Source organism: Lactuca sativa, chromosome 9 (genome assembly GCF_002870075.4).
Source record: "Lactuca sativa cultivar Salinas chromosome 9, Lsat_Salinas_v11, whole genome shotgun sequence".
NCBI lineage: Eukaryota > Viridiplantae > Streptophyta > Magnoliopsida > Asterales > Asteraceae > Lactuca > Lactuca sativa.
Window position 1 is genome coordinate 207,909,106 of NC_056631.2, and position 5,974 is coordinate 207,915,079.

Here is a 5,974-nt window from a genome sequence, read left to right on the forward strand (position 1 = left end):
GTGTTTGTAGTAGCTGTTTGTATCTCCTAAAAAATCCTATATTTTCTACTAAAAAGTAGCCTTCTACCAAGGCCCAAATGTTCTATGTGTTGTTTGTTTGTAAAAGTGTGTATCTTTCCCAAGTATGAATATCATTACCAAAATATAGTTTACATTACCGTTTATGTGAGAAGATCACAATGTGAATGCAATGGGAAAATAACGGTGTATTGTGGTATTGTATATAAGTAACTACCAATGTACTAACTACCTTAAACCAGTTTGTTACTTAAGGTAAAATGTGATATGATTGTAACCATACTTGATCGACTAGTAAAACACGATGCTCAAAGATGTCGAAATGGTATGACATTCGTCACTCATAGACCTGCAGGTCCCATTGTAGCTAGTAGCAAGGTGTAGGATGGTTATTCCTGTATAGATCTATACACAAATGCATGCTCTCCTTCCAGGAGACTATGGTTACAAAACATGATACAATAGTAGATTGCCATGTCATGAAGTAGTGGCTCACATTAATGTTATAGTATTCTTGTATTTGTATTAGTATGTTCTCTATGTCTAGTATATAGCATGTTCTCTAGTGTATAGTGTGTAGTATGTATTGTTTCTCATTATAGTATGCATTGTTTCTCTTTATAGTTAGTATTGTCTCTCGTTATAGTATGCACTGTTTCTCTTTATAGTGACTACTATTATTGTCTCTCATTATAGTATGTTTGAACTGACTCACGTATGAACTGACACTTGTATGTTTCATTGTTCTAGCAATAGTATTAGAGACTTCCTAAACTATACCTATTATAGTTTACTAGAAATGTTGTTAGTATGAATGAACATGTTTGTACACCTTTTCTATCCAAAGGTATTGAACTGAATGAACAACTTTAATTTCTATATACACACACATAATATATAACTAAGATTCAAACGACCTTCAGACAAACAACCGATACCCTAAGTCCACCACCAAACAAGGAACAGGAAATAAGGCGAGTTATCAGTCCTAAGTCCTTTCAATCCTAAGTATATAACTATATCTATATAGACATCATTTTGAAAAAAATATAAGTTTGAAAGAGTTTAATAAGGAGTGTTGCATATAAAAGAGTTTGTAAAACTATTTGAAGCAAATTGTTTGGAAACACAGTTTGAAGTATAAGAAATCTGCATGTTTGATAGTTATTAATCACATGTGATTGATATAATAACTATAATGTTTCTACTTGTATCCCCCCCATAAAAGCATTTAAAATCATTTAAAAGATAAGTTAAGGGCATGAACTCACCTGTAGTGAGTGATGCGAATGCAAGATCGGTATAGGATGCTAAGTGTCAAGTGAATACATGAGCACACACGGATCCTATTAAGCATAATATGTTACATATAAGGATATAATTAGTGCATGAACAACTAATCATGATAGGGAACCACTTTACGGACTAGGAAACACTTAGATTGAAGTGTTAGAAGTGCCAAGGGTTGCATATAATGGGTGTATGGCCACACATTGGTGTGTACGGCCAGAATGGTATGTTTCATGTGTGTGTACGGCCAGAGTGTACGGACCAAGTGGGTGTGCGGCCGCACACTCATGGTGAAACATGCCAATGATTGTTTTAAAGTCCTATTAAGCATCTAGGAAGCGTTCTTGATCATGTGCTAGCATATAATATGATTTTGAGGCCAATATGTACTAAACAAAGGGGTGTACAGCCACATGGGGTGTGTACGAACATACACTCCTTGATGATCATGGTTTGGACGGTTTCTAAGGAGCATATCTAGTAAGTAACAAGCATAAGAAGTGGTACTTACGATATAGAAGCATTTAGGGTGTTTGAGGTCCAAGAACTTAGTAGGTGTTCTTAGTGAAACGAAGAACACTTGAAGATCTACCAAAATGAAGTGATTTCATGGATGAAATCAATGATCCATACAAGATAGTGAAAGGAATCAACAATTCAAGGGAAGAAATACTTACAATCTTGAAGATCTAGATGAAACATCGGATGGTAGTTGAGAAATAATGAGTTCTTGGCTTAGGAGTGTGAAAAGAGTTGAATGAAGGCTAAGTCTCTCATTTATACATGACAGTGTACGGTTAGAAGGGGGTGTACGGCCACACACCCAAGTGTACGGCTGTACACTCCTCATGTTGGAGTGTTTGGCCATTTTGGGAAGTGGTGAACTTATGGAACCCAATTCTAAACCCTAAATTTGAAGGTACTAGGCTTAGAACACTCTAATTGACTAAGCAATGCTAGAAGATAGCAAAAATGAGTCTGACCTTGATTGATTTGAATAACTGTACAAGATAGAAATTTCAGGTTGTCACAGACTTATTGTGCAGCTGATGGCGGAGAGTGAGTTGGTGATTACCCTAGGGCAAGCCTAGGATGAGAGTAGTAGAGAACAATAGCAGTAGAAAGGACTTGGTGGAGTCAAGGTAGTTCTTGAGTAAAGTACGGATAGATGTGGAAGGTAGTATGGGCCCATACTACTAAAAGCAAAGGATCCGTACTCGAATCAAGGAAGGCTGAGATGAGACCAGGGAACTTGTGATACATGTGATCCCTCGAGTTATATTAGTATTCTGACGTTTGTCATTATGTGTTTTCAGAATGGTGGTTTTACGCCCAAGACCAGCAGTCGTCAGTTCAGGTGCCGAGGAGGGATCATGTACAGGCTCTGGAGTTGAGCACTTGGATGAGCAAACTATGGAGTTTATCTCCTCAGAGATCACACGTAGCATACTTAAGCAGACTCTTATGATCTTCGATTCGATTAAGGAGGGTATCCTGGAGCTTATGGATGAGAGGTTGGCTATGTTTCGCACTGAGGTGGCGACCATGATGGGGTCGCGCATGCTCACATTCAGAGAGTTCAGAGCATGTGGAGCTCCAGATTATGAGGGGGCTCGAGATCCATTGCTAGTACCCGATGGTTGTCATATGTCGCCAACGCATTCCGCACCAGCAGATGTCCCGAGGCGGACAAGGTTAGGCTCGCATCCTGTCTTCTGAAGGGCTGGGCACGTGATTGGTGGGAGGAGGTCGAGAGATCCATTGGAGATGACACTGTGTTGGATGCTATGACCTGGAGTGATTTCACGACTAGGTTCAAAGCTGAGTTCGCACCTGTTATTGAGGTGCAGCAGCTTGCCACAGAGTTCCAGGATCTCCAGCAGACGACAGAGACTGTGGCGGAGATTACCGCCAAGTTTAGGGAGAGGGCCCTCCTTGTTCCGCAGTATGTAGTGGACGAGGAGATGAAGAAGGACCGATATCATGAGATGCTGCAGAGTGACATCTGCCAGTTTGTGAGCCGGTCCAGCTGCAAGACGTTGGAAGATATGACAGCGAGGGTCGAGAGAGGGAGTTGGATTTAGAGATGGAGATGAAGAGGAAGCCAGAAGGAGTTCAGACGGGGAGTTCGGGCAAGAAGCCCAAGGTATCAGATCACAGATCTTGGAGTCAGCAGGGCGATGGTCATTGTGGCAAGTGTGGGAGGATGCACGAGGGAGCATGCAAGGCAGGGAGTTCGGGCTGTATAAGTGCGTCCGAATTGGACACATGAGCTGAGATTGTACAGCTACTACCACCACCACACTAGCATCAGATTTGATTTGATTTCAGTGCAATCAAAGGGGACACAAGCGGTCCCAGTGCCCAAGCTTAGAAGCAGCAGGGAACGGCTTTCCTTCGTTCGCTTGACCTCTCAGTCCATGATCTCTACATGTTCTTCCACGAAGTTGAGGCTCTCGTTGATCTCGATCTCGTTGAGTGGGATTACAAGAGTCTCTTCGGATAGACACTTTTTCAAGTTTGAGACGTGGAAAGTAGAATGTACGTTACTGAGTTCGCGAGGTAGTTTGAGTTTGTAAGCTACAGGACCGATTCTAGCGAGAATCTCGAAAGGCCCTACGTATCTTGGACTTAGCTTTCCAAGCTTTCTGAAGCGTATCAAGCCCTTCCAAGGTGAGACCTTCAATAGAACAAGGTTGCACCCCTAGAATTCCAATGGTTTCCTTCTCTTGTCTGCGTAACTTTTCTGCCGGTCTCTAGAGGCTTTCAATCGTTCACGGATTTGAATGATCTTCTCTGTCGTTTCCAGAATGATTTCCGGACCTGTGAGAGTGCTGTTAGGAATGCGTCCTTTAGCTAACTGTGTGTCGCCCACCTCAGCCCAGCAAAGAGGGGATCTGCACTTACGGCCATAGAGGGCTTCAAATGGAGCAGCCTTTATACTTGTGTGATAACTATTATTGTAGGAGAACTCAACAAGGGGTAGTAGAATATCCCATGCCTTTCCAAAGTCAATCACACAGGCTCGCAACATGTCTTCCAAGGTTTGAATAGTCCTCTCACTTTGTCTGTCGGTTTGCGTATGGTAGGCTGTACTCATGTCCAGCCTAGTTCCTAGGGAACTTTGTAGCGACTGCTAGAACCTCTAAGTGAATCTATTATCTCTATTAGAGATAATGGATACAGGAACACCGTGCAGTCGTACTATCTCCCTAATGTATTTTCTAGTTAGTTTCTCCATCTTGTCAGTTTCCTTGATAGGCAGGAAGTGTGCGGACTTGGTTAGCCTGTCTACGATCACCCATATGGTATTGAGACCACCCGTAGTCTTGGGCAACTTGGTTATGAATTCCATCGTGATCCGCTCCCACTTCCACTCAAGTATCTCTGGTTGTTGAAGTAAACTTGACGGTTTCTGGTATTCGACCTTAACCTTTGCGCAAGTAAGGCATTTACTCATGAAGATAGCAATCTCTGCTTTCATGTTAGGCCACCAGTATAGCTTTTTAAGATCCAGATACATCTTATCTGAACCTGGGTGGACAGAATATCGAGTATTGTGCGCTTCTGCCATGACCAAGTCTCTGAAGCCATCGTGCTTCGGTGTCCAGATTCGATCTATGAAATATAAGGCTTCACCGCCCTTGACTTCCAATGGGGCAATGATAGATTACAAACAGCAGTTGGTTAGAGATCGCACTCCCAGTGGGGAAGAGTTAGTGATTCAGGGCAAAATGCCACAACACGGACCAGTTTTCTGCTCTGCAGCGAGAGCGAGACGTCACATTCAATAGGGCTGTGCGGGATATGTCGCGTATGTCATGGATACCCGGGATAAGGGTAAGGCGACAGTCGATGACGTACCAGTGGTACGAGAGTACCCAAATGTATTTCCAGAGGATTTTCCTAGGATACCTCTGGAGAGACAGGTTGAGTTCCGGATTGACCTGGTTCCTGGTGCGGCTCCGATAGCCAAGGCGCCATATCGGTTGGCTCCTCCCGAGATGCAGGAGTTGTCTATGCAGCTGCAAGAGCTGCTAGACAAGGGTTTTATCAGGCCGAGCTGTTCGCCATGGGGAGCCCCGATCCTGTTTGTGAAGAAGAAGGACAGGTTGCACCATATGTACATAGATTACCGGGAGTTGAATAAGGTAACGGTGAAGGACCGTTACCCACTCCCGAGGATAGATGATTTGTTCGACTAGCTTCAGGGAGCATCTTGGTTTTCCAAGATTAATTTACGGTCCGGATATCACCAGATGCGGGTCAGAGATGATGATGTGCAGAAGACCACTTTTAGGACCTGTTATGGTCATTATGAGTTTGTGGTGATGCCGTTTGGTCTCACCAATGCTCCAGCCACATTCATGGATCTCATGAATCGCGTGTGCAGACCGATGATGGATCGGTCTGTAATAGCATTCATTGATGACATCTTGGTTTATTCCAAGACGAGGAACACCTGATAGAGGTGCTAGAGACCTTGAGGAGGGAGAGGCTTTTCGCAAAGTTATCCAAGTGCGAGTTCTGGTTGCGCGAGGTGTAATTTCTGGGGCACCTTGTCAACTAGAGGGTATATTAGTAGATCAGGCCAAGATAGAGGTCGTGATGCAGTGAGAGGTCCCGAGGTCTCCATTTAAGGTTCGGAGCTTCCTAGGCTTGGCAG